This window comes from Trachypithecus francoisi, unplaced genomic scaffold (genome assembly GCF_009764315.1).
Source record: "Trachypithecus francoisi isolate TF-2019V2 unplaced genomic scaffold, Tfra_2.0 Lachesis_group0, whole genome shotgun sequence".
NCBI lineage: Eukaryota > Metazoa > Chordata > Mammalia > Primates > Cercopithecidae > Trachypithecus > Trachypithecus francoisi.
Window position 1 is genome coordinate 134,501,145 of NW_022681453.1, and position 10,896 is coordinate 134,512,040.

Below are 10,896 nucleotides of genomic sequence, written 5' to 3' on the forward strand. Positions count from 1 at the left end.
AAAAATACAAAAATTAGCTGGGCATGGTGGTGCACGCCTTTAGTCCCAGTTACTCAGGAGGCTGAGGCAGGAGAATGGCATGAACCTGGGAGGCGGAGATTGCAGTGAGCCGAGATCGTGCCATTGCACTCCAGGCTGGCAAGAGAGCAAGACTCTGTCTCAAAAAAAGAAAAAAAGAAAGAAACATGACGAATATAGTATGTAGATCTTTATTTCATAATCCAATTATTTAAAAATAAGTTTCTGAGACAATGGGGAAATTTTACTATAGGCTGGATATTAGATGATATTAAGGAATTAATATTAATTACAGATTAATACTTCTGTCAATGTCATAATGATACTGTGGTTGTGTTTTTGAAAACAGTTGGCCTGGTGTGGTGACTCATGCCTATATCCCAGCAATTTGGGAGGCTGAGGCAGGCTGATCGTTTGAGCCTAGGAGGAATTCAAGACCAGCCTAGGTGTCATAGTGAAACTCCATCTCTACAAAAAAAATTTTTAAATTAGCTGGTCGTGATGGTGCACGTCTGTAGTCTTAGCTACATGGGAGCCTGAGATGGGAGGATCTCTTGAGGCTGGGAGGTGGAGGTTGCAGTAGCCCAGATAGAGCCATAGAGCAACAGAGTGAGTCTCTGTCTCAAACAAGAAAAAGGACTGTCTCAAACAAGAAAAAGGAAAAACAAAACAAAACGAAACCAAAAAAAACCAGTGTTTTTCTGTTAGAGACATATACTGAATTATTTAAGGATGAAATTATATGATCTCCAGTATTTCCTTCAAAATACTTCAGAGGGGAGGAAGTGGCAGCTCAGAACATTAGGAGAGAGTCGATAATTTTTCTTTTTTTTTTTTTTGAGACGAGGTCTCACTCTGTCACCCAGGCTGTAGTGCAGTGGCACGACCTTGGCTCACTGCAACCTCTGCCTCCCAGGTTCACGCCATTCTGCTGCCTCAGCCTCCCAAGTAGCTGGGACTACAGATGCGCGCTACCATGCGTGGCTAATTTTTTGTATTTTTAGTAGAGATGGGGTTTCACTGAGTTAGCCAGGATGGTCTTGATCTCCTGACCTCATGATCCGCCCGCCTTAGCCTCCCAAAGTGCTGGGGGATTACAGGCATGAGCTACCGCGCCTGGCCAGTCAATAAATATTAAGGCTTAGTGATGGGTACATGGGAGCAGGGGAGAAGCATAATACCATTTTGTTTGTTTGTTTGTTTTTGAGACAGAGTCTCATTCTGTTGCCCAGGCTGGAGTACAGTGGCGCAATCTTGGCTCACCGCAACCTCTGCCTCCCAGGTTCAAACTATTCCCCTGCCTTAGCCTCCCAAGTAGCTGGGATTACAGGTGTGCACCACCATACCCGGGTCATTTTTTGTATTTTTTAGTAGAGACAGGGGTTTCACCATGCTGGCCAGGCTGGTCTCGAACTCCTGAGTGATCCACCCGCTTCAGCCTCCTAAAGTGCTGGGATTACAGGCATAAGCCACTGTGCCCGGCTTTCTTTTTTTTTTTTTTTTTGGTATGTTTAGACATTTTCATAACAAGAAGTTAAATTTTAAATAAGTAAATAAATAAAGGCTTTAGTGCAATTTATGTCTGCTCTTGGCTTATGCCCTGGGGAAGAGACTGAATGAATGAATCCAAATAACTGTAATATTGGGATCCCTGTACCACTTGGTTTTGAGTGCTCTTGTCTAAATGTGTAATCCTGAGGAAAAAGGCTTCTCCCTTCCTTTTTTAGTGGAAGCCTTGAAAGAAGCTGTACCAGTATCAGCCACAGCAAGGACACAAATCTCAATCCAAGTCATTTCTTTCAGATGGCCTATGTGTCAGCAAGATGTCACTTGGGTTTGAGATGGGCTGCAATTATTTCTGACTGGGGCTTTAGTAGACATAAGGACACTGTGCTCAAATCCTGTGGTCAGCAGTGGAAGTTGACCAAAAGCATGGCTTTTCAAATATAACTTTGACAAAGATATTGCTTTAAAACATTTCAGAATCAGCAGTGACACCAGGCTCTCAGCTTCTGCAGCAGCTAGGGTGATACCTTCCAGAGCAGTCAGCTGTGGTTGTGACCACTGTGATTCCTAAGCTTATCAGGGGAAGCAGGTTGAGCTAAGATGGGGGAAGGAAAGGTCTAGATTTTCCACTAATCTAGGCACGTGGAGCTTGAGTTGACAAACTGAAGGAATCCTTATGGTGAGATGTCTTATGTTCCTCAGCTAGTGAAGCAAGATTTACTCATTACCTGTTCTTGAATTGTATGACTGTAGCATTATATTTTACGGAAACAACTTTTGACTATGATTCAGAGATGTGACTGGAGTATTTCTCCCACTCCCTTGTCACTTGTGTAATCTTGGACAGGTTGATCTTCTTTAAATTAGGATAATAAGACCTTGCCTGTCTACCTCCAGGGTTGTTGTGAGGATCATAAGAGATAATATGTAAAACTATAATTTTTGTAAACTAGCAAATGCTGTATAAATCTAAGGCATCATTATTATTGTAAGTGACTAAGTGATTTACATCTTAAAGCCCCTTATTTTCCTTGATTCTATGTTAACAATAAATGTTTAATTAGTATGCTATAAAATTAGCCCCAAAACAACCACAAAGAAATTTAGCATATGGTATGATCTTTTTACGTTCTGCTATGTTACATAGGAATTCCTGGGAATAAGAAAAAATTTATCCAGTTCCTATTTTATACTTATATCCTGGAGTATATTCTCATCAGTTTAGGAGACAAATAAGTTACTATTTATTCCATAAATAGTGCCAATTATTTTATAATCTCAATTTAAGAAGTCACTATTTCTTCTACTCAATAAAGTATAATCAGGCCAGACCTGGTGGCTCATGCCTATAATCCCAGCACTTTGGGAGGCTGAGGTGGGTGGATCATTTAAGGTCAGGAGTTTGAGACTGGCCTGACCAACATGGCGAAACCCTGTCTCTACTAAAAATACAAAAATTAGCCGGGCATGGTGGCACTCACCTGTAGTCCCAGTTACTCAGGAGGCTGAGCTGGAACATGCCACTACACTCAAGTCAGGGCAACAGAGCAAGATTCCATCTCAAAAATAAATAAATAAATAAATAAAATACAAAAATAAACATACAAAAATTAGCTGGGAGTGGTGGTGCGTGCCTGTAATCCCAGCTACTCCGGAGGCTGAGGCAGGAGAATTGCTTAAACCCAGGAGGCGGAGGCAAGATCAAATGCTGCACTCCAGCCTGGGCAACAGAGCAAGATTCCGTCTCAAATAATAATAATAATAATAATAATAATGTATAATCAGTCAGGAGATTAGAGCAGAAGTTGGTAAAGTGTGCCCCATAGAATGAATCTGGCCACTATGGCCTGAAAACTAAGAATCATTTTGACATTTTTTAAATGGTCTTTTAAAAAAAATCAAAGAAGAATATATTATGACATGACACCTGAAAATTATATAAAATTCAAATTGCAGTGTCGGCCAGGTGCAGTGGTTCACACCTGTAATCCCAGCACTTTAGGAGGCCGAGGCGGGCGGATCACCTGAGGTCAGGAGTTCGAGATTAGCCTGGCCAACCCCATCTCTAGTAAAAATACAAAAATTAACCAGGTGTGGTGGCACGTGCCTGTAATCCCAGCTACTCAAGAGGCTGAGGCAGGAGAATCACTTGAATCTGAGAGGCAGAAGTTACAGTGAGCCGAGATCCTGCCATTGCACTCCAGCCTGGGCAACAAGAGTGAAACTCCATCTCAGAAAAAAAAAAAAAACGCCGGGTCGGGCGGCTCATTCCTGTAATCTCAGCACTTTGGGAGGCCGAGGTGGGTGGATCACCTGAGGTCCGGAGTTCAAGATCAGCCTGATCAATATGGAGAAACCCCGTCTCTACTAAAAGTACAAAATTAGCCAGATGTGATGGCACACGCCTGTAATCCAACTACTTGGGAGACTGAGGCAGGAGAATCACTTGAACCCAGAAGACGGAAGTTGTAGTAAGCCAAGATCGCACCATTGCACTTCAGCCTGGGCAACAAGAGCAAAACTCCATCTCAGAAACAAAAACAAAAACAAAAATTGCAGTGTCTATTTATTAAGACATGGCCACACCCATTCATTTATGTACTGTCTGTGGCTACAACAACAGTTGAGTAGTTATGAGAGAAACCATGTGGCCTACAAAGACGAAAATATTTACTATCTGGCTCTTTATAGAAAATTGTGCCTCCCCTTAGACTAGATGATTCAAAGGGATGGAAATAAAAATGTTTTTCTAAGTTGCTAGCTCCCTGTTAGTATACATAAACCTGGGATATAGGTACTCAAATGATGCATGTTTCAAAAACTCACAGTTATGGTTTTTTAAATTAAGTTACGTTTAATTTTTTTTTTTTTTTTTGAGACAAAGTCTCACTCTGTCTCCCAGGCCAAGCTGGAGTGCAGTGGCATGATCTCTGTTCACGGCAACCTCTGCCTCCCGGGTTCAAGGGATTCTCCTGCCTCAGCCTCCCAAGTAGCTGGGGTTACAGGCATGCACCACTACACCTGGCTAATTTTTGTATTTTTAGTAGAGATGGGGTTTCACCATGTTGGCCAGGCTGGTCTCAAACACCCTACCTCAGGTGATCCACCTGCATCAGCCTCCCAAAGCGCTGGGATTACAGGCATGAGCTATCATGCTCAGCCAATTTTTGTTTTTTTGAGACAGGATCTCACTCTGTCAACCAGAGTGCAGTGTTGCGATCCTGGCTCACTGCAACCACTCCTTCCTGGGCTCAAGGGATACTCCAGCCTCAGCCTTCTGAGTAGCCACAGTTATGGTTTTTACATGCAATGACCAACTAAGCCAATTTTAAGAAAGTAAAAGCCAATTTTTGTTTTTTTGAGACAGGATCTCACTCTGTCAACCAGAGTGCAGTGTTGCGATCCTGGCTCACTGCAACCACTCCTTCCTGGGCTCAAGGGATACTCCAGCCTCAGCCTTCTGAGTAGCCACAGTTATGGTTTTTACATGCAATGACCAACTAAGCCAATTTTAAGAAAGTAAAAGCCAATTTTGTTTTTGAGACAGTCTCACTTTATTGCCCAGGCAGGAGTGCAGTGGCACAATCTCAGTTCACTGCAACCTCCATCTCCTGGTTCAAGTGATTCTCCTGCCTCAGCCTCCCAGATTTCTAGGACTACAGGTGCACACCACCATGTCCAGCTAATTTTTATGTTTTTGTAGAGACAGGGTTTCACCATGTTGGCCAGGCTGGTCTCAAACTCCTGACCTCAGGTGATCTGCCCAACTCGGCCTCCCAACGTGCTGGGATTACAGGCATGAGCCATTGCACCCGGCCATGAAAATCTTATTTACAAAATGTAATAAATAAAATATAAATAAGTATATTGCAATTAAATAATTTTAAAATTTCCCATTTTGTTCATTGATGTTGGCAGAAAAAAAGAGAATTGGGATTATATTAGTTCTCTAACACACAATAGAAACTGACTCTGACTAAGGGAAGAAGGGGTTTATTGGAAAGAGGATTCTTGAGTAGTTCCAGAACTGAGGGAAGAACTAGAGGTCGTGATCTTTGGAAGGACAGGAAACTGGGAAGCTCCAGGTCCTTACCAGCAGGAGACCCTGGGTCTGTTCTTAGGGCACATCTATGAGACTTCAGGAGCCTTTCATTTGAGTTTCAAGCTTTATGGAGAAATAAATTGATGGGTCCAGTTTATGGCTGGGTAGCCAAAGGGAGGGAATAACATGATTGGTAACCTCCCTGGAGTCCCATGGTTGAAATGGAGAAGGAAGAAAGGAGAGGTAAGTAGGATTAAGGGATGCCAGGCCGATGAGAACCAACAGATGTGTGCACAGCCTGTCAGGAAACATGGGCTATAATCTCAACTTCACCAAATGGGTGAATACACTGGGCTTCAGTATTATGTTCAATATGTAATAATTATATATTAGTGTAAAAGGAGGGGCACAACACCCATCTGCCATAAAATTATTCATTGGCCACAGTGCAGAGGATTTTTTTTTTTTGAGTTAAAGAACATTTTTTTTTTTTTTCTTAAGAGACAGGGTCTCACTCTGTCACTCAGGCTGGAGTGCAGTGGCACTATCATAGCTTACTATAACCTCAAATTCCCGGCCTCAAGCCATTGTCCTGAATCAGCCTCCCAAAGTGTTGGGATTATAGGCATGAGCCACCACACCTGGCCAAGAGCCTTGTATATTCATATACAGAATTCATAAACAGTTCACCTGAACCAACAAGAAAAGACATCAAATAGTACTTGACTTCATTACTTATTAGGCAGATGCCAAATACTTTTCTTTTCTTTTCTTTCTTTCTTTCTTTCTTTTTTTTTTTTTGTTTGTTTGTTTGAGACAGGGTCTCATTCTGTCACCCAAGTTGGAGTGCAGTGGCAAGATCATGGCTCATTGCAGCCTCCACCTCCAACACTCAAGCGATTCTCCGACCTCAGCCTCCTAAGTAGCTGGAACTACAGGCATGTGCCACTGTAGCCAGCTAATTTCCTTTTATTTTTAGTAGAGATTGGGTTTCGCCATGTTGCCCAGGCTGGTCTCAAACTCCTAGTAATCCACCTGCCTCAGCCTCCCAGAGTGCTGAGATTACAGGTGTGAACCACCATGCCTGGCCTAGAGATACAAATTTAAACCACCATAAGACAATACTGCATATCTACTAGAATAGGTAAAATGAAAAAGACAGACAATACCAAGTGCTGGCAAGGATGTGGGGCAAGTAAAACTTTCATACATTGTTTGTTTGCTTGGGGACAGTCTCTTGCTCTGTTGCCCAGGCTGGAATGCAGTGGTGTGATCTTGGCTAACTGCAACCTCTGTCTCCTGGGATCTAGCAATTCTCCTGCCTCAGCCTCCCAAATAGCTGGGATTACAGGCATGCACCACCACGCCTGGCTAAATTTTGTATTTTTTTAGTAGAGATGGGGTTTCATCACGTTGACCAGGCTGGTACTGAACTCCTGACTTTAGGTGATCTGCCCGCCTTGGCCTTCTACAGTGCTGGGATTACAGGCATGAGCCACCATGCCCAGCCTACTTTCATACATTGTTAAAGGCAGTATCAAATGGTACAACCATTTTGGAGAACTCTTCAGCAATATACTAAAGTTGAACACATTCATGCCCCAGAATCCATAAATTCCACTTCTACATATGTACCTAGGCACCTAACATACTCTTCCTTAATGGGTTTAGGCCTGGGGTCACAAACTCAAATGCACACAGAAAGAGTCTATCATATCATCAATTGTGGTAGACGATAGGGAGTGTCAAGGACTGTGTTTAAACTGGAGAGCTCCCTATTAAGATTATGTTAAAAAAAAAAAAAAACAAACAGACAACTTGGCCAACATGGTGAAACTCCTCTCTGATAAAAGTACAAAAATTAGCCAGGCTTCGTGGCAGGCACCTGTAATCCCAGCTACTCGGGAGGTTGAGGTAGGAGAATTGCTTGAGCACAGGAGGCAGAGGTTGTAGTAAGCCGAGATTGCTCCCCTGCACTCCAGCCTGGGCAACAAAGCAAGACCTTGTCTCAAAAAGAAAAAAAAGAGAGGAGTTCTTATCCACACCTATAGCCGTGCTTTCCAAGGGCTCATTGCGGTTTGTGCAGGTCTTCAGACGCAAGAAGACAGCCACAGCTGTGGCACACTGCAAACGCAGCAATCAAGGTGAATGGGTGGCCCCTGGAGATGATTGAGCTGTACACACTGATATACGAGCTGCTGGAACCAGTTCTGCTTCTGGACAAAGAGTGATTTGCTGGCATGGACATGTCCATGTGAAAGGTGATGACCACATGGCCTAGATATATGCTGTCCATCAGTCTAGCTCCAAAGCCCTGGTGTCCTATTACCAGAAGTATATGGATGAGTTTTCCAAGGAGGACATCAAAGACAAAGATCAAAGACATCCTCATACAGTACAACTGGACCCTGCTGGTGGCTGACCTCCACCACCACTAATCCAAAAAATCGAGAGACCCTGGTAACCATGCTTACTGCCAGAAATCCTACCAATAAGCCCATCATGAGAACTGGGGTTTACTTGTATGATAAACAATGTTTGAGGGATTTTTTAAAAAATAGATGATCCTTTTGTAGTTCATGAGCATGATGATTGGGTGTTCCCACCCATGTGTGAGATGAGCCACCCTCGAACCTTGTTATCATGTCAACATATTACCTGTCTGACATGAGAAAAACAAAAAAAAAGGAAAAAAAAAAAAGATTATGTTAAGTGCCTGGGAAATATTCTTCTTACTGAGGAAGAAACACCTGGCCAGTTGTACACATTGGCCAGGAGGGCATTTTCATTAGAAGTGATTCAAGTGGGTACTGTGGACACCATTGGGTATAACCGCCCATCACTTCTGTTTACTTTCCTCTGGACATAGCCCCTGCCGCCATGTCTAGACTTCAAGGTTTTGTCTCTCTCTCAATGGCTAATTGCTGTTGAGTGGACACCTTACCCAAGCCAGGAGCAGTGGATTCTGTTGGTGCTGTGCCCAGAGCTCCTTGACTAGGCAGTGTACCATCCCCCAGCTGCTGTGAATGTCTTCTGTAAACACCTCACAGGTGGCCCTGCTATTGAATCATCTTGCCCAAAAATGCTTGAGAAAGTATGTTCTCCCCCTGGAGGGAGAGGTACACCATTGCTTCAAAGTGGGATAACTCAGTCATGTCATTTACTCTCCAGGTCCCACCATGGGATCAGGCTGAGGCTAGGCTTGCTTAGCTCTGTCTCCTGTACCACCGTGCTTCCCTCAGTCCCTTAACAGATTTCTCCTGAGAGCACTGTCTCCGTACATCACACCAGAATCCCTCTGCCTTTGGGGAACCCAAGCTAAGTCACAAGGCCCATAAGATCCTTTTATCCCAAAGAACCAGAAAGCCTGGGCACACTGAAACAGAATCATATCAATGGCAGCACAACCATGAACTCCTGGTGCTCAGTTTCTTCCCTTGCTGAGCTGTGGTTATCCAGCTTTCGTTTTGATTTCATCAAAGCCCATAGGAGCTTCCCAATAATCCTCCTTTTTGTTTAAGTCAGCCAAAGTTTCCTTTTTTTTCCTGAAACCAATATAACCTTAACTAATGTGATGGGTAACCAAGGCCTGACCTAACGTGGCTTTGGAAATATGACCCAATACTTTATAGGATAACATCTCAGTTGGAATCCTGAGGGAAAAATTAATTGATTGCCCTTACTATCCCTAGGCATCAGTAGCTAGAAGTGTTGCTGGGAACACTCCCAGTCTTTAATCCTCCAGGAATTTGCCTTGCTGGGGAACTAATTTGTTACTCATGGCTGTTTTCCTGAGACCTTGTGATTCCCTGGAGGCAGAGGAGTTAAATTACTTCCACTGGCCATCACACCCTTGCATCTTTTGTTGTTTCCAGTACTGTTCAGGAAGGCTCTAGCATCTCTCTGAGCCTTCTTGTTTCTGAAAAATGCTTTTCTTCATCTTTGTATTTCTCTGTGTATGTACACATGTGGTACATTTGCAAACGTTAGGAGAGTAGAAGGAGGTGGGGGGAAGTCAGAGGAGGAGTGGTCAGATTTTAGATCACTGAACCATGGGTTATAAATAAAGGGTGACACAACACAAACCTGATTAGTTCCACTCAGAATTGCTCACTGATTCATCAGAAAATTGATCCTTCTGACCCCGACACTCCTCTCTCAATAGTCAAAGGCAGCTTTTGTTTGAGTCAGTAATTGTGCCTCCATAGGAATTTTATGGAGTTTAGCTCAAGAAAACATTCTATCCAAGCCAAAAATGGGTATGGTAGAATACTATTTAAGATACTAACCTACATTCTCTGATGGGCATGTCCTCCTCTTCTTTCCCTCCATTCAAGCAGCCATGTGGTCTCAGGGAGACATGCCGCAAAGAGAAGAATGAAAAGTTGACAAGTTTTTCTGGCTTGTTTCTAATAATAGATGCCATAAACTGATAGTTCACTGATCTTCGAACACCCACACATGAGTGCCACTGTTTTGGCCCACATAGTACTTTTTAAAAGTATGATTCTGTTCACATGAGGCTCTGTTCTCCAGGTCACCACAGTCCCCAGCATTCCTTATTGTCTGTCACAATTGACATTAGCTGCCTGGCCTTTTTCTGTGTGCCCTTGAACTTGTGACCCCAGGCTTAAATCCATTAAGGAAGTTTATATTAGGTGCCTAGGAAGCAGACATTCTTTCCTCTTAGGAAGACCCGGCAGATTAAGAGAGGGAAGGTTTCCCTCCTAAGAGGAAAACCCCTAGGGTTATCGTCAATAATGAGCCAGGGCCTCTTCTTTGTATCACAGAGAGTGGAAATTCTGGACTCTCAGGCCTGGAACACTTGGGTCCAAATGCCTGAGGAGATGGGGGAGTTACAGAAGGAGCAGTACTCCCAAGACAGGAGAGAGGGAAAGAGGCACATGTGAGGGCCTCGAGTCAAAGTGAGGAAATTCTCCCTGCAGCCACCCATTAAGTCCCCTTCTTTTTCCCACATGATTCATCCACCAAACAGATATTTAGTAAGTGTTCACTGTGTTCACTGTGTGCCAACAACGAACCAACATTTGTGGGCTTTTAATTATGTAATCTCTCTGTCTCCATCCATCCAGATTCTGAACTATTTCCAAGAAAATGCCACCACTTGCTTCACCTCCTGAAGCACCTTGAATACCGCTTTGCCTTGAATGAGAGAGAGAAAATTGTTTTTCCTTCATTCATATAATTGTGGAATGATAGCTCTGAAAAAGCCATGAGAGCTGATGAAGGCCTCCTGTGTCCAAGAAAGAACAGAAATGGAGAAGATTTGGTCTCTTTGGTTCACCACTATATCCTTAGCAGTGTCTTGA

The 10,896-nt window shown here is 43.3% G+C and overlaps 1 non-coding gene across 1 annotated transcript; it reads left to right on the plus strand.

Moving 5' to 3' along the window:
• The first annotated feature begins 8,130 nt into the window (after nt 1-8,130).
• LOC117084720 lies at nt 8,131-8,234 on the plus strand. Its single transcript, XR_004437621.1, has one exon. It is a non-coding gene; the product is annotated as a small nucleolar RNA U13 (small nucleolar RNA).
• Nucleotides 8,235-10,896: the final 2,662 nt, after the last annotated feature.